Below are 19,321 nucleotides of genomic sequence, written 5' to 3' on the forward strand. Positions count from 1 at the left end.
TCAGGTAAAGCATTTTAAAATGTATTAATTCACAATTCTTTTAACATTTTTGAGAATTTATATCACTTCAGGCGGACATATACTGCGATTTTCTTCTGATTTCCATCATTTGTCGTGCAGTGTTCGTTAACTGTAAAGATATAGAAAATAAAAGTAAAACCGACAAGCTTTCGGTGCATAATCTCTTAGAGACAACGAGAGATAAATCCTACTTCAACATGCTGATAACAGTGGGCTATGTCTTAATTTATTTTATTACTATTTCTCTTGTGGCCCATACTTGTATGTAGTGAAAAAAAAATTAAAAGATATATATTTTGTGTTAAACAAGTTGTTTTTGAAGTGAAGCTGCTTTTCATTGACTGATTATTGCAGTGTCTGTTCAGACACATTATACTGTTAATAATTTTAATTATAGGCCTATAATTCATTGTATAAATGTATTTAAATCATTTTCAATGAGGAGTAAGCTAATCTATCGTGCATATAGTGTGAGCAGTCAAGTCACAACTTGACCATCGGACCGCATAGTGTGAGCACATAAATCGTGTGCTTTGGCTTTACATAGCATGCGATCTACTCGTACAGTGTGAGTTGGTAACCTTGTTGACATCGCACAGAAATCGCACAGTGTATGCCTGCCTTTATTGTATTCTTTGCTTTTACATGTACAAAGCTGCTGTCCGCAACTTTTTTTGTGTTCAAAATTTACAAAAATGACATGATGAGAATGTACAACATGAATCCATTTTCCAAACCGTTTATTGTCTTGTCCTGAATCATTATGGTACACTTATAATAAGTGTTTATATTCGGACTATTTCAGACCGGACTGGTAGGACTCGCCACAGAGTATCACAGTAACTGTGTGACTCACCATAGACATAAACGGAGAAGTAGCTCTGGCTACAATGTTCCTCCGCAAGACGCATGCAGTTCTGTTTATTAACCGCTAGAGGGCCAAAAATCGCGGACTGCAGCTTTAAGTTGATTTTTAAATGAGAATTTCCACTGTATTCTGTTTCATTATCTACCTTAAATGTCTTATTTATGAAATAACAATGTTGTTTTCCTCTCTCTCTCTCTCTAGTAAACTTTGGAACTTGAAATATGGAGGTGAGAAATACTTGTTTCCAGCATTTAACATCTTTGACTAATTTATAAATATTAGTTTTACATTCAGTTCTATGCTCCACAATTTGCTCTCTTTAATACAAACAGCACCATAATTTGAACCTGAATTACAGATTGTTTTATTTAAAAGGCCTTTACCATTATAATTTTGATCTAGAAAGTCAAAACCGTGACTGGAAAGTGGAAACACGAATTCGGTTCTGTTATGGAGTTGACGGAGCATGAGAAGGGTCAGATTAGCGGGACGTACAAAACTGCTGTTGAGTTCAAGTCCAACATAGAAGAATAAACTGCTGACCTTGTGGGCTACACCAATACACACCAGGGTGAAGGGGCCGGGACCATTACTATCACCTTCTGTATGGCCTGGAAAGAAGAAGGTGGGTTTGGCCAGGGGAGACATGAAACTATTAATATACTCTGAATAATCTAAATGTTATGAAGCTTTGCCTATCACATAAATGCATCTTGTTTTAAGAATGTTTTTGATAAATTTACTGGAAGATAAGACAAAAATTAGTTTGAATTTTTTTTTGTTTGAAACATTTATTCTCGCATAGGCTCGTGTAGTGGATTCACTGGCCAGATCTACCAGGATAGCCAAGGTGATGTAAGGAAGACCAAGTGGCTTCTACATTCACCTATGCGAAGCCTTGGAAACAACTGGGAAGCAACACGGTTAGATGTTCAGTTTACTTTTAACCCTCAGGGGTCTGAGGATTTTTGGGGCCTTGGAGAAGTTTTGACATGCCCTGACATTTGTGCTTTTTTCAGTTGTTCATAAACATATGAATGGAAAAAGTGTCATTACACTGTATTCAGCACAAACTAGGCTACAATAATATGCGAGGAACATGTATGTACATGTTTGTGTTTTTGAAGGAATAACGTTTATGCGTGGTTATTGAAAAAACAAAAAACTTAAGTCACTGAAATAAAGCCAAAAAATATATATTAAATCTTTGTTCACAAGACTTTAGGGTATTGGAGGTTGTAGACTAGAGTTTTTGCTTCAGAATTATGTAAAAATTATGCTGCCTGCTTGTTCATATAAAACAAAAGAGAGATTTAAATTTTCTAAAACATCTTTGGTCAAGAAACACAGTATGCGTGGAGACGTGAATAATCATGAATAATGGATGATTCTCACCTGAGAAGACAAAAGAATTCCATAAAGAGCTCTAATGAGCTGCATAAATAATGAGCTCTTTCAGTCAGGTAGGCTGTGAAAAAACCCTCTGTAATCATGATTCAAATCTCATCATGGTGTAAATCAAACATACAGAAAAAATAGCAATACTGTGAAATATTACTACAATTTAAAATAATGGTATTCTATTATATTCTTTAAAATATAATGTATTTCTGTGATGCAAAGTGTCTGAACAATTATGTTACCTCTATGGCATTTCATATAGGCTTTTAGCTTAAAAGCATGCACATTTGGAGAAATACTGATGGATTCTCATATGTTTGTCAATTTTCTATTCAGAGGAGTAATATTTACTCAGGATTTATAGTCATTACTATGAGTGCTGGATACTGTGTTTTGAATTCATACTTTGCAGCCGGAGGACGCTCTGTACACCTTTAGTCCACAAATGCCTGAGCACTAAAGAATAGGCAATCCAGGAAATAACTGAACTAACAGAGGCCAGAGATCGCTAACTATGGCTATTCAAAACACTTTTCAAGACAATAAATACACAATTGAGACGATGAATGCATGCATTGACTCAGAATTTGCGTCTGAATAGCGCTGGCTCCATGGGCGTGGCCACATTAGCGGATAATGAGCTGAATCACAGATTTCTGACATGGCTCTCTTTTCATACAGATTACATAAACACAGAATGTTTGTTTTCGATTTGACTTACACGATTTAAAACCTGACATTTAAACGTTTTTTTAGACATAAGTCTAATTTTTTTGTCATTCGTATTCACTAAGTTACAGTTCATTTTCTGAGAACTATCAGATTGGACTTCGTTCAGAGGGAGATGAGAGATCACGCATCTTGTTAGTTTTCTTTATTTTACAAAAAGCACAACATTTTGTTTTTACTCTGAGTGTACACAAATGAAAGAAGATATTCCACAGATTAAAATGGTGTATAACTCTTAATTGTATGTGCAACATTGATGGAGTATTTTGAGTCTCTTTCACACTGGTTAGAAAAAAAACGCGATGATCACGCCGGCGTGACCGCCGACCCGAGAGTGTTAACAGAACTTCAGAAACAATGATGTTTACCCATATGAACTAATATTTCCCTTGTATTTTGGACAGTGTCAGGGAGAACACGTTCCGCAGACAAAGTGGAAAATGACTTGAAAAACATTTTTTAAATGATCAAAATAAAGTTTGATTAACATAAGTTGATATATTTGTATTTTTGTCTTGATTACCAGTAAAAATATCTAAACTTAAGAAGCAAAATTGCATTACATATTAAGACTCCCCCCCCCCCTCAATAATATATCTTAAGTTAGGCTCATACATGCTTGGAACAAGTAAGTTTGACATTTGTACAGTTTGTCATTGTCTAAGAAAATTAAGCTCAACACTTTAAGCATACACTGCATGAAAAGTGTGTGTTTCGTCAGTTAACAGCACTGTAAATTTCCATGGAAGTTTCCAGTTAATGACTGTTCATGGGAATGTGCCGGCAGCACTGTTGGGAACTGCCACGTCCACCCACACACCATGTCCTAACCAGATGCGACAAACAATTTGACTGTCCACACTAGATGCGACGCGACAATGAGAAGTGATAAAATCAATCAAAAACCACAGCCAATCAGAAGAGAGTGTGGGCGGGCTCTCTCTGCAAGAGCACAACAGACACAGTGAAATGGGCAAGTACCAGGGGCGAGGAGGCAGTGCCTCCTCAAAAAAAAAAAAAAATAGGATGAAAAAATAATATATTAATATATAATATATTATATTACATATAAAACAACACAAATATTACAAATTATGACATTAAAAAGAGTGCAAGTCACACGTATATCTTAAGGAACACTGCCCAACAGCGACACCCGCAGGTACAGTTTCAGCAGGAGACATGCCTCCCTTTCCTCTCATAGAAAACAATAGAAAACCATTAGACCCCCGGCATGCAGTGGGTTTTGTGGGGGGTAATTGAGAATGAATGGGGGAAAGTCACGTGAGAGGAGGCAATGTCTCCATCGCGCTATGATTGGATGTAATTGGTTATGATTGGATATGATTGGTTTGTGCAATAAATCCAGCCTCTTATTGATGTGTGCGTTCGGTGCGTCAGTTTGACTGAACAAATGATGGCATTGTTGTGGAGACGGCTCTAACAAGTATGAACTGTACTGAAAATTTCCTATCAAAAGAACTAATTCATCAGGGGAAACCTAGAGTTGATATGGTCAATTTGATTACTCAAGTTTTGCAAAAAGAACAAGATGAAATCAAGAAGAAACAAGATGAGGAAGAGAAGAAGAACCATGAGAGTGGAAGGGATGAAGATGGATCCGGCCAAAAAGGTCAAAGTGGAAACTGGCCAAGATGTATGTTTTATTTTTCATTTTTAGAAGTGTTGAAGCAAGCTAACCACAATATACTTCTTGGGTGCTGAAAGGAGAAGTATTAAGAGGAACTAATGTCAACTAAGATGTATGCTTTTACCACAAGCTAACCAATATGTGTATTTTTAATGCAAGCTATATGCCTTTTTGCAGAACTAGAACTGTTTAAGGAATATTTAGTGTGAAAGTCATTGAGTTCAAGTTAGTAAAATGTGTTAAGACGTGCTGCACGTGTGCAACTTTTAGATGACCTCTGTATCTTGTACTTTGACAAACAAGGAGATGTTTTTAAGTCAGGAAGGAGGATGTGATTAGACTATATATATTGGAAGTTGTATAACAGAAAATTGCCACACCCCGGGTGAAGACTTTACTCGCTTTTATGTTCTTTTATGTTATGATTTTTATTCTGTATCTTGTTATTAAACCGAAGCCATTGTATTTGGCGATTCGTAAACTTTTCTAACCAAGACTCAGAGTTAAATTACTTTTTACATAAGACTATTATCTGAACCTGCAATTACTTTACTCCATCGAGCCTCAAGAGCACCGGACCCTGACTGAGCTGGTGCGTACTGATTAGTTGGTGGTTGGGGGGGATAATAAATACAACAGCATCAATGGGAAGACTAATTGAAAAGCAAGTAAACAGATCACAGTTAGATATTACCGCTTTATGTCACGTCAAAGTCAAACTTGAAATGGACCGAAAACATGATGACTGCAGGGTTTTTTTAGTGCAATCAGCTTGGTGAAATTAAAAATACATTTTGTGTCTGTGACCAACGGTGTTGATGACTGATGATCCAAAATATCCTAGGTTAACAATTAAAAAGAAAAACAGAAATACACAAAATATATTGTTTAAATTATTATTGCCTTTGTTAAATTATTATTGACAATAGATTTGTGAAATTTGCATGGCTGACTGAGACCTGAGAGGAAGGAGAGGGTGTGAGGAGTCAGGAACTCAGCATGGGGGGGAAGAGATGATATTGGGCCAGATGTTGTCCTGTGCTCTTTCTTGTAGATCCCCTCTTTATATTGAGTTTTATTGTTTTATTATAAAACTTTATATTTATTGTTTTGTTATTGTCTTGGTATAATTCATCCTTACAGGAGGCAGTCGATTGTCTACATAAAAAGCAAATTGTAGGCGCTATGAGTTCAGTACATGGAAATAACATACAGTGAGTCTCAAACACTATTGTTTCCTCCTTCTTATATAAATCTCATTTGTTTAAAAGACCTCTGAAGAACAGGCGAATCTCAACATAACACCGACTGTTATGTAACAGTCGGGATCATTAATATGTACGCCCCCAATATTTGCATATGCCAGCTCATGTTCAAGGCATTAGACAAGGGCAAAACGTCTGGATCTGTGCACAGCTGAATCATCAGACTAGGTAAGCAAGCAAGGACAATAGCGAAAAATGGCAGATGGAGCAATAATAACTGACATGATCCATGATATCATGATATTTTTAGTGATATTTGTAAATTGTCTTTCTAAATGTTTAGTTAGCATGTTGCTAATGTACTGTTAAATGTGGTTAAAGTTACCATCGTTTATTACTGTATTCACAGAGACAAGAGCCGTCGTTATTTTCATTATTAAACACTTACAGTCTGTATAATTCATAAACACAACTTCATTCTTTATAAATCTCTCCAACAGTGTGTAATGTTAGATTTAGCCACGGAGCACTATCAAACTCATTCAGAATCAGATGTAACCATCCAAATAAATACCATACTTACATGATCTGATACACTGCATGATGAACACTTTGTAAAGATCCATTTTGAGGGTTATATTAGCTGTGTAAATTTTGTTTATGCTGTTTAAGGCAAGCATGAGCTCCGGGGGCAGGGAGTGTGAGGAATTAAAGGGGCCGCAGCCTGAATCGGCGCATATTTAATGATGCCCCAAAATAGGCAGTTACAAAATGAATAAAAAAAATCTATGGGGTATTTTGAGCTGAAACTTAACAGACAAATTCAGGGGACACCTTAGACTTATATTACATCTTTTAAAAAGACGTTCTATGGCACCTTTAAGAGAAAGCAGAAGGACATCTGGCTGTTGGGCATGAATCACCGAGATTGATACTGAATTGCAATTCCCTGAAAACAAGTATAAAGAGACTGAGGATTATAGCACTCAGAATCTGCCTGGATTAAGCATGAATGACATCCAAAACCCTATTGAGGAAAGCTTAAAGGTTTAGTTCACTTTCAAATGAAAATTAGCCCAAGCTTTACTCACCCTCAAGCCATCCAGGATGTATATGACTTTCTTCTTCCTGATGAACACAATCGGAGATATATTAATAAATATCCTGACACATCCGAGCTTTATAATGGCAGTAAACAGGGGTCACGAGTATGAAGCTGAAGAAAGTGCTTCCATCCACATCCATCCATCATAAACATGTACTCCACACAGCTCTGAAGAGTTAATAAATATGGAGGACCACAAGTGTCACGGAAATAGTAATAAAGCATATCATTAATTAATAACTAACTGTACAATATAAATGTGCATTAGTAAATGTGTTTACAAATTAATTAATTAAACTAAAAATAAATATATTAAACTGCAAAGTAATTATTAGATTTTTTTAATGGGCAATAAAAGCAGTAATTATAAAAAAAATTATAAATGATATATTAATCCATCAATTAATGGTTCAAATTAAAAAGGATTTACTAAAAACAACATAAAACACTCAATAAATACATAATTTAAAAGTACATTTATGAATTTATAAATATTGGAATTTCAAATTGCATTTGAAAATACAATTTAAGGAGAAATATGTAATTGGATTCAGAAATTGAATTACAAATATGGGTTTTAATCGTCCATTAAAAATGGCAAATCAGATAACCGTTTGCGTTTCCATTTCCTCGCAGTTTTTCCTTTATCTATTAGCTATTTCATTTGCTTAATTATTTAGCTTCTCCTTTTAGCCCCATTTAGCCTTTCCATAGACACTTTGGGCCTTTTGATAGTGAAACACAGTAAAACAATGCAAATTAGCGGCTCTTGGAGTCCAGCTGACCCTGCTGACAGTTTCCTTAATTTTTAAAAAGTGTTCCCTTTATCCCAGGGGCATGAAACTCTGTGAATTTTCCTAAATAATCTATCTAAACATGCACAAAAAATCTGGGCTTGATTTGGTTGTTCTAAAGGTGCTTAATGTGTGCCCGCCCACGCGCAGAGCGGTCTATTCATAAGATAATGTGCTGAGGCGATTTATGCAAACTGTAAACGCCCCTAACAGCGTCTTAAAAAGCATCAAGTTTCATCAGATTCATTCGCTTTCCTTCGCGTTTGGAAGATGGCACACTACACAGGTGAGCAGGCTCTTCAGATGGTCCTGGACAGTGAGGAAGTTCACTCTTTCCTCGGAAGAAGAACACGACTCTGACGATGAACGTCTGCATTTTGAAGAGCGACTTGATCCAGCTGAAGATACAGTTTCTGATGAGTAAGTGATTTAGTTTTACTTAAATTATTTGACGTGTTTTTTTTCTATATAAGCGTACATATATATTTGCCTTATATTTACATCTATCTATATAACTATATATATAACGTTTTCTCATTAAAACGCTTATAAATAGAATGCTTTTCTGTTGATATAGGGCCTACTTAAATTATTTATATAAGCGTACATCTATATTTGCCTTATATTTACATCTATCTCTCTATCTATATATATATATATATATATATATATATATATATATATATATATATATAACTTTATCTCATAAAAATGCTTATAAATAGAATGCTTTTCTGTTGATATACTTAAATTATTTGACGTGTTTTTTTTTTTTTATATATAAGCGTACATCTATATTTGCCTTATATTTACATCTATCTATAAATATATATATAGCGTATCTAAGTACCGTATATGATAGGCGTGAATGTGCTAAAATATGCTTGGTTGTGAAATGCGCGAACATGTTGCTATTTGCTAAATGTGCAAACTGATATAGCAGACTGTAAACGTTTACACATTCGCACACTTTGTCCGGTAATGGCCAATTGACAGACATATACAGCATGCTTGTATACCTGTTACTTTCCTGTCAGTTATGCATAGCTAATGGTATGAGAGTATTATCTTATATGCTAATAATAACAGTTTTTTTTTTTTTTTTTACATTTTTTTTTAGGAATGTGGATCCATCACTCTCACATTCACCTGCAATTCCCACTAGGAGGGCACGCAGCAACACAGGCGGAAATGAGAAAGAGTAAGTACACGTTTACCCACTATATGTGCAAACTGATATAGCAGACTGTAAACGTTTACACATTTGCACACTTTGTCCAGTAATGGCCAATTGACAGACATATACAGCATGCTTGTATACCTGTTACTTTCCTGTCAGTTATGCATAGCTAATGGTATGAGAGTATTATCTTATATGCTAATAATAACAGTTTTTTTTTGACAATTTTTTTTTTAGGAATGTGGATCCATCACTCTCACATTCACCTGCAATTCCCACTAGGAGGGCATGCAGCAACACAGGCGGAAATGAGAAAGAGTAAGTACACTTTTACCCACTATATGGTAGGCCTATATTGAAATCTGTAAGATTTTTCATGTTTTTAAAATAAGTTTCGTCTGCTCACCAAGGCTGCATTTATTCAATTAAAAATACAGTAAAAACAGTAATATTGTGAAATATTATTACAATTTAAAATAACTTTTCTATTTGAATATATTTCACAAAGTCATTTATTCTTGTGATGTCCAGCATCATTACTCCAGTCTTCAGTGTCGCATGATCCTTCAGAAATCATTCTAATATGATGATTTGCAGCTCAAGAAACATTTATTGTTTACAATTGTTCAGAAATGTTTCATAAGTAGCAAATCATCATATTTGATGATAATATTTGATGATAATATTCATAAGATTCATATTTGATGATAATATATTTGCAGAGCTCTGTGGTGTGTCGTCACAGAAAGCAGCTCCAAAACAGACCAAAAGTGACCATGTACTGGTTCCAGGAGCAGAGCTGACATCAGATGCAAGGAACAATGCCACCGCTGGTCGTCGGAACTGCATGCTTTGCAAAGTACAGCTTGGTAAAAGGCAAGACACACCTTGGAAATGCCAGGCATGTGACATTTACTTGTGTCTTCAGTTGAACTGTTTTCAAAAATGGCACACAGATGTGTGACTGTTCAGATTCTCTGTTCACCACCTCTCACTGACCATTGGGCTGCAAAGATTATCTATATGTGATCAAGCAGGTTATGTATAGGGTGTAAAAGTGGGCTTTTTTTTATAAACCTTACCTTTATTTGCCTGTACACAAAAAATGTGCCTTTGACCCTAGTTTATATGTGGATTATATTGTTAACTTTATTTTAAATAAAAAAGAAAAAAAACAATGATATGTCTTGTCTTTGCATTTTCTTAGTTGACTCAGTCACATTCCTGACTGAATGGCTCATTATGCGGCTCATTAGGGGCAGGGTCTTAATCTCCCCAGGTGTAAATCACTTCATTATTCATGAAGAGTCACACCTCTTCGCATATGGCCTACCTAAACAAAAAGTGTCTTAGAAATTTAAAATCAATACAATGTTTTATGTGTCAGAGTAGGGAGGATCATTTCCACATCATTTTGAAGCAAAAACTCTACACTAAAATATACAATTCTCAAAAGTCTTGTGAAAAAACATTTAGTATGCATTTTGAGGTATTGTTTCAGTTACTTTTTTTTTTTGTTTTTTCAATAACCACGCATAAACATTATTCCTTTAAAAACACAAACATGTACATACATGTTCCTCACATATTATTGTAGCCTAGTTTGTGCTGAATACAGTGTAATGACACTTTTGTCATTAATATGTTTATAACCAACTGATAAAAGCACAAATGTCAGGGCATGTCAAAACTTCTCCAGGGCCCAAAATCAGCCTCAGACTCCAGAGGGTTAAAGATAATTAGGTCAGACAGGAGAAACAGTACCTCTCTTTACTTTTATACTGATTACATAAAGGGAGAATATTTGTTTTAGAATTTATTTGTTTTGTTTAAAAGTAGACACTTAAAGCTTTCCAAAGACATATCTCTCATGTCCATGTAGCATGTATAAGCCATCTATTTTAGTTACTTTTAGTGACGTTTTAGAACGATGTTTGCAGAGACGGAGACGGCAGGACAGCACACCCTGTATATTTTATTTATTTTTAAAAAGCACAAAGTTTTATTTTGATTGTGAGTGTACACAAAAAAAAGAAGACATTCTATAGTTTCAATTGATATATTACTTATGTCTCTATGACAAAAAATGACGGAGTATTTTACGTCTGTTTTGCTGCAATGTGAAAAAAAAACTGCAAAACGCGCCGGCGCGTTTTTAGACCTCAGAGTGTTAAAAAAGTCCTTTGGGGTCCGATTGACCCCACATTGAAAATGAATGGGAAAATTAAAAAATGTACTTTTTTTTTTATTTCATTTGTCAAAATAAATAAATAAATCCAGTATAAATCTGAAATGTTCTACATTTCCATAAAGGTCTGGTCCTTGACTATAAACACAAAGTGGAACGAACTTTCTATCTCATACACACACAGATACACACACATGTGTGTGACTGCAACAGAGAGCATTTTTATAGAAATTGGCAAATAAAATCAACAAAACTGGCCTAAATCTGAAAAATTTTACATGTAAATAAAGGTCTGGTCCTTGACTATAAACACAAAGTCGAACAAACTTTTTATCTCATACATACACATAAACACAAACACACACAGTCCCTATTGAGTCCCTATTGACCTCTATTGGAGATATGTGGTCATTACACTTTCTTTCTTTAAAGGTGCCCTAGATTCAAAAATTGAATTTATCTTGGCATAGTCAAATAACAAGAGTTCAGTACATGGAAAAGACATACAGTGAGTCTCAAACTCCATTGTTTCCTCCTTCTTACATAAATCTCATTTGTTTAAAAGACCTCTGAAGAACAGGCGAATCTCAACATAACACCGACTGTTACATAACTGTCGGGATCATTAATATGTACGCCCCCAATATTTGCATATGCCAGCCCATGTTCAAGGCATTACACAAGGGCAGCCAGTATTAATGTCTGGATCTGTGCACAGCCGAATCAACAGACTAGGTAAGCAAGCATAGACAATAGCAAAAAATGGCAGATGGAGCAATAATAACTGACATGATCCATGATAACATGATATTTTTAGTGATATTTGTAAATTGTCTTTCTAAATGTTTCGTTAGCATGTTGCTAATGTACTGTTAAATGTGGTTAAAGTTACCATCGTTTCTTACTGTATTCACGGAGACAAGAGCTGTCGTTATTTTCATTTTTAAACACTTGCAGTCTGTATAATTCATAAACACAACTTCATTCTTTATAAATCTCTCCAACAGTGTGTAATGTTAGCTTTAGCCACGGAGCACTATCAAACTCATTCAGAATCAATGTAAACATCAAAATAAACACTGTACTTACGCGATTAGACATGCTGCATGATGAACACTTTGTAAAGATCCATTTTGAGGGTTATATTAGCTGTGTGAACTTTGTTTATGTTGTTTAAGGCAAGCGCGAGCTCTTGGGGTGTGGAGCATGAGAATTAAAGGGCCAAACACCCTGAATCGCAATCACATACCCTATGGGGTATTTTGAGCTGAAACTTCACAGACACATTCAGGGGACACCTTAGACTTATATTACATCTTTTAAAAAAAAATCTAGGGCACCTTTAAAATGCATGACTGTAAAGGATATTACATTTATAAGGGATTTAATACAATTGATTTTGTTTGCCTGAATGGAGTCTAGGGCACCTTTAATTATAATTCCTAAAGTTTTTCCACAAACCTCTAGATGGTAGTATTCTAACCCTAACACATAGAGCAATGTCCAAAAACAATTTAGATTTAATTAAGTTCATCATTAACATGATTTTTTCATTAAAAATCAATTTTTCATAAGCCAATTTATGACATGCTTAAGTAATTGTGCAGTAAATAGGTAGAAAAATACAAAATATCCACAAAAACACAACATAAATGCATAGATGAGAAGTACATTAAAAAAAATTATATATAGTTTATCATATAAAAAATGTATATTTCCTTACACAGTCTGAAATCTGAATCTGAATCTGACCCCAAAGGACTAAAACGTCGGTACAATTAAGATGCGCTTAAGGGTTAAAAGATAAGCACTTATAGTTACCATGAAAAAAAAAATAATAATAATAATACATATAAAATAATACATACAATAGATAGTGTACATATATATTTCTACAGTGATATCCAACACATTGCTGTCGAAACAATAAAGCTTTTGGTGTCATTCATGGTCTGTGGTAATTTAGTAATTTGTTAATGCTGACATAATTACCAGCTTACACATTTCTCCTGCTACGAGCAGCCAACTGTTCTTCCCTCTATAAAGCTTGGCTTTTTTAGAGTACGTTTACAGGACAACGATGTACTAAAAACAATTTTTTTTTTTTTTTTGTATAGATGACAGTGTTGTCAAGACGATCCCCATCGACACAGATCCACAAAAATGAATAATAAAGCTGTATTATATATGCCAGAGCAGTGGTTGTCGATGTCACTTTGTAAAGAAACACTACACGCCTATAGACTAAATGATCTTTATTAACATTCACATTGTTGTTGCACACAAAATCTAGCACTGTTAACATTAAACAAATATTAGTCACTCAAACCCCTTTATCTAAACCTCTTAACTGTTAGTTGTGCACATCCACCATGTTTTGTAGTTTTTTTTAAACACTTTTTACTCGTGTTTGTAGTTCTGAACCGAATCCTCCTCCAAAGTGCAAATTCCAAATTGTTTACTTTTTCAGAATCAAAACCATGCTGACCTACCTGGTGCCCATAGCCAAACATTTATACCTGTAACCAGCAAGTTGCAACCCACCATTGACAGGAACTATACTCTCATTCCAGCGTAATAATCTCATTCCAGGCGCAATGATATTACGCAGCGCCTCTCACAAATGTCTCCATGGTTGCAAGGCACGCTCCCTGTGCAAACGTGGTCACATCTGCTACATAACATCATTGCGTCTGCTGCACTCATGGTACGGCAGCAAAGTTCCTTGATTATTACGCCAGAATAAGAGTATAGTTCCTAGCCATATCAGCCTAGAAAATGACAACTTTTCATTTTCCGTCGGTCTTAGTACATGATGTAACTACATAAGAGTCAAGTTTTAAATAGGAAAAATATTGAAACTCTTTGGTCATTTTTGAGCAAGATGCTAACGGTCTAATCAGATTCAATGAACTATGCTAAGCTATGCTAAAAGTGGTACGTACATATCACTGCAGTTTCCAACGGAAATGAACACTAGAGGCAGTAAAACAGCAAGCGTTTTTAATCGGTTATGATAAGACTTGTTTTTATGTCTCCTTGCACAATATTATGTTATGACTTCAAAAAACTTTTTACCAAAGTGCACAATTTGTAAATGAATATATTTTGGGCTTTTCATTGGATAACCAGCTCATGTTTCGCTTTTCTGACATAACAAGCTTGCTCAGTAGTTCAGCTGATACAGAGTTAAAAATCAAGATGAGGAAGGCTTCGGTACAAATCCGGGGAAAAACGAGTCACGGTAAAAGAGCTCAAAAGGCAGGAACACACCAAGCCGACGGTCGGCCGTCGGGCAGTTTTTGTTCGTTGGCCGACTAAGTTTTTTCAGTGTGTTCCGCACCGTCGGCTGAAGTTGGTCCTCGTCAGCTTTTTTTCTTGCCGATTCGACATGTTGAATCACCGTCGGAGCTCGTCGGTCCATCTGATCATTCTGATTGACTGTTCAGCTACTGCCACCTGCTGGTACGGAAAGGCATTTCATCTTACACAGGCACAGAACGGACATGCTACTTGGCTGTCGACTGATTTGGTGTGTCAGGGCAACCTCGCAGTCTGCTTTCGTAGCCACTAGTTCGTCAGCGTCAGCTTGGTGTGTTCCTGCCTAAAGATGAGAGATCAAAACAAGCTAAAACGGCACGATTAGGGATGCTTTTTATGTCACATTTGCTTTTGTTAACAATATCGGGTAGGTTTAGGTGTAGTGTTGGTGGTACGTTATTTTAAAAAATAATGGAGCACTACACTTTTAGCACCACTCACTGGACAAAATTTCAAATCAGAACTGCGGTGATTCGTATAAAAACCAACTTCATAAAAACATACCATATTCACGTTTATCTGTTCCAGCAAAAAAATGAACATGCTTTTAGCACCACTCGGTGGACATTTCACATTGAAACTTCAGTGAAATGTACGTATTAATACTTATTTTGCGATTTGCGCAAACGAGACCAGGGCTGCGTTCAGCCCCGAAAAAACGTTGCAAAATGTTTTTTGAACAGAAACAGTGGTGCGTTGAACTTTGGTTGAACACCCTGTTCTGATGACACATGAGTTGCAACTATGGCAGCTGAGAAGGCCATTCTTTGTGTTCTTTTTGAAGAATTTTCAGAGCCTGATTAAATCGGTATAAATAGATGTTTAATTCTACAAAGTACGCTCGATGTTACAGTCACTGCCTTTGCAGTCCAGAATAAAAGAGAACATCCCAATCGAGTGAAGAGATTTGTGGAAACTTCTAATTATTGTGATACAACATTTGCCTCGCATTTCAGGATGAAAAGACAAACATTTCAGGTGAAGGATAATCTTACCTCCGAGACTGTGTTGATCTATATTATTTTTATTGTGAGTATTATGCTTATCATTATTGCTGATTACTGTTGTTGTGCTATATATGATATTGTAATATTTACCATTATATAATCAGAGGAGTATAGAAAAGTTTATTAAAGTGTCACTTCACAATACAATAGCAAAATATATAAGTATAGTATTTTTGTTACATTAATACCCATTGTGCAAGCTGTTTCTTTAATACCGCGTGGTTTATATACATCTTGCCGCTGATTGGGCTGACATTTCTGACACACCCACCAAACAAGAGAAAACGTATCTCAAACCTGTTGCACACCGTTTCCAGGAAACATGTCGTTCAACCCGGAAACCGCAGCAAAACGTTGCGCACCGGTTTGAGCTTGAATGTGCCCCAAGGTAAAATTTCCCCATGGGGATTAATAAAGTTTATCAGTATTAAATGTTAAAAATAATAGCTTTCAATTATACTGTAATGTTGAATGGCTATAATTAGCAGCTAAATTGAGGAAAACATTCATAGTGCTTAGTAAAAATATGCCATTAAACAAATATTTAAAATCAACTGTCTTTATGTTGTTTTTACATTTTTTTGGAGATTAAATGAGAAAGTATTACAATGACATGTATATTAAAAATGACAAATTCACAGAATTTTGTTATTTTTAGTTTCAGTTGAATTGGTTGATGTATTGGTACTCACCTGCACTAGCTGAATCTCTAATATGATATTGGTAAACCCTTTCAGTGTCCATGGTAGACGTTGTAATAATGTGCAACAAAATATACTTAACATGTAATTAAGTTATAGAACAGCCTGTACTTACAGATTGTAATTATGTACATGTATTAAGCAGCTACGGTTACACATATGTAACGGTCTGAGTCGGTTAAACAGCTATTTTCATTTGGCTGGCAGATTATATGACACAGACTTTCAGCCTGTGCCTTATATTGTTTCATGGCTGAACTTTGATCATTTACAATGCTGCCTATGACAATTAGGTGGTAGTAAGCAATGCAATTTAAAATAAAATCCCAATCCTATTCTGAAGAACGGCTGATAATTTTTCTTGTTTCCTTTGCATGATGTGTTACATCAGTACCACAAACATCTGAAGGCCTACAAAAGTCAGGGGAGCTTGACTAAAGGCCTTCAAAACTGTAGGTGTGGATCATAACACACTGACTCTGTCTGCACCCCTAGAAGAAATTACATTTGCTTGTCCTTGTTAGCACGACTGCCTCCCATGCTGGAGATGCCGGTTCGAGTCTGGCAGAGTTATACAGGCGAGAGCTACCTATAGGAGGGGGCTGGGTTTGTTTGGGTATCAATTTCAAATATCAACAGTGTTTCTCATGCTTACTGTACTTTAAAATGGTCCTCATTACATATACATAGACAAGTTATAACTTCAAAACCCTAAATGAATCCTGAAATCATGATCAACCTTTACTTTGACAGAATAGACTGATGTTTGTACTTTGTACTTAATCTTTAATTTTCACAGATGACTAAGACAACACACATCACATAACATTTTCTGGTACATTTAAGAAGTAAAACGAAACACTTCATGGATACTTTGGTTAAGTATGTGTAGTAACAAGCATATGATACAATCTAACAAAAAAAGGGCAATAGCATAATATTTTATTACTTTAACTTCCATCTCATATAACAAGTCAAATGAACATGTTCTTCTCACAGATCCAAAGATGAGCGTCATCACATGGGTAATCGGACCAATTTGAAATATAATATAGAACACAGTTTTCTCGTCTTTGTCCACGGGGCTCATTAGACCGCCAAAACCTACAACAACAGATCGACATTAGATGTTCAGTACTGCTTTGTGTGTGACATTCGAACCCATTGTGAGAGTCATTTATTAGATATTAATCAGTTCAATTCAGTGATATCTCACCTAAGGGTCGGTGTGCTGCCGTCAACCCATTTCCACGTGCCCTCTTCATCAATGTCAGTCAGACCAATCCAGAATAAAGAACCAGGATCAATGTTCTTCTGAACAAAATCCTGACAAGATAAATCAATAACACATATTATAATAACAATTCAGCTGACATTATATCACCTACTACCAGGATTTGTTTCACTCACATGTTCCTCTTTGTTGTTTATGATGATCAGATCTGCTCCTCTCTCCGTACAGTAACTTCTGCTCTCATTCCAGCTTTTCTTCTCTTTGGAAATGTAGTAAAAACTGGAGTGACCGTAAATCCATCCATCTGTTCACACAACCAGTTCATTTATTAGCTCTCTCTTCTCATCTACACTGAACTATACAACTAGAAGTTAAATAATACATACTGTCTTCTTTAAAAAAATCTTGTCTGCATGCGTTTCTTTCTTTAATCAGGTCATTATTCTTCAACAATAATAAATCTCTCTCATTTATGAGGTTGGTGTTGTCAGATTGTAGCTGGTGTGTCTCTTGTGTGTAGTTTGTGCCCAGCACTATGAGCGCAGTCAGCAGAACAACACACAGCAGCACCGAACACACTGCAGCTGCTCTGTAGTTTCTGATCCTCACAGAATCACCTACTGAACACCACAGACATCAACATAAATGTTACTTCTAATATGGCTAATGTTTGTTATTATAATGAAGTGAATCTCAGTACCTGAGCTTCCAGGTGTTTGGTGTGTTGTGGAGATCTGTCTTCCTGTCCTGACATCATGACTGTTAGCTTCTTCATTGATGTAGACATGCTGTTCATTTTCTCTGTCCATGTTCGAGTTGACATAATAATGCATAGACATCTTCAGTCTGTTGGAGTTGAACGTGCATCTGTTGGAAGTTGTTGCTTCATGCTTTTGAGCCCTACTTTTAAAGGCATCACTGTAGTCACGAACACGTGACATAAAAAGTGTCTATTTTCCCTTTTCCCTTACTCTATGTTTAGTCATTTCTTGTGGTTCATTGTGAAACACACTAAAATTACTCATTGGTTTCCTCCCTCCAAATCTATTTAAAGAATGTTAATTTGTCAGAGGAAAGTAAAATAAATAATTTAAAAAAAAAACAAAACAAAACAAAATAGTGAACTGTGTATCTAGATCTTCATATAACTTGTTTAAATATTGATATCGCTATTCACCTGTTTCAAAACAATGTTATTTTAAAACCATCAGCTGAGAGAAGACTAATGAAGGCTACAGTAAAGAAGGAGAAGAGCATAAGAAAAATGACAAATAGTTTAAGAGAAAGCAGAAGGACATCTGGCTGTTGGGCATGAATCACCGAGATTGATACTGAATTTAAATTCCTTGAAAACAAATTTAAAGAGACTGAAAGCCTATCGAGGGATGCTTAAAGGATTAGTTCACTTTCAAATGAAAATTACCCAAGCTTTACTCACCCTCAAGCCATCCTAGGTGTATATGACTCTCTTCTTTCTGATGAACACAGTCGGAGATATATTAATAAATATCCTGACGCATCCGAGCTTGATAATGGTAGTGAACAGGGGTCACGAGTATGAAGCTGAAGAAAGTGCTTCCATCCACATCCATCCACCATAAACGTGTGCTCCAGATGACTCCGGGGGTTAAATATGGATTTTTTTTTTTTTTTACACAAACTTATCACTTCCCTTCAGAAGGCCTTTATTAACTCCCTGGAGTCGGTTAACGCGCCGGCGTTTTTTTCACATTGCAGCAAAACAGACTTAAAATACTCCGTCATTTCTCGTCATAGAGACATAAGTAATATATCAATTGAAACTAAAGAATGTCTTCTTTTATTTGTGTACACTCAGAGTAAAAACGCAATGTTGTGCTTTTTGTAAAATAAAGAAAACTAACATGATGCGTGATCTCTCGTCTCCCTCTGAACGA

General features: G+C 35.7%; 2 long non-coding RNA genes across 2 annotated transcripts; one reads left to right on the forward strand and one right to left on the reverse strand.

Annotated features, from left to right (window-relative positions):
* The first annotated feature begins 8,041 nt into the window (after positions 1–8,041).
* On the forward strand, positions 8,042–10,372 carry LOC137024086 (uncharacterized). Its single transcript, XR_010895629.1, has 3 exons — positions 8,042–8,194; positions 8,895–8,975; positions 9,677–10,372. It is a non-coding gene; the product is annotated as an uncharacterized lncRNA (long non-coding RNA).
* Positions 10,373–17,402: 7,030 nt separating this feature from the next.
* On the reverse strand, positions 17,403–18,196 carry LOC137024087 (uncharacterized). The gene is made up of 3 exons (XR_010895630.1): positions 18,106–18,196; positions 17,582–18,025; positions 17,403–17,497 (listed from the first exon to the last, which is right to left on the reverse strand). It is a non-coding gene; the product is annotated as an uncharacterized lncRNA (long non-coding RNA).
* Between the last annotated feature and the right edge of the window lie 1,125 nt (positions 18,197–19,321).

The sequence above is a fragment of the Chanodichthys erythropterus genome, chromosome 8 (assembly GCF_024489055.1).
Source record: "Chanodichthys erythropterus isolate Z2021 chromosome 8, ASM2448905v1, whole genome shotgun sequence".
Taxonomy (NCBI): Eukaryota; Metazoa; Chordata; class Actinopteri; order Cypriniformes; family Xenocyprididae; genus Chanodichthys; species Chanodichthys erythropterus.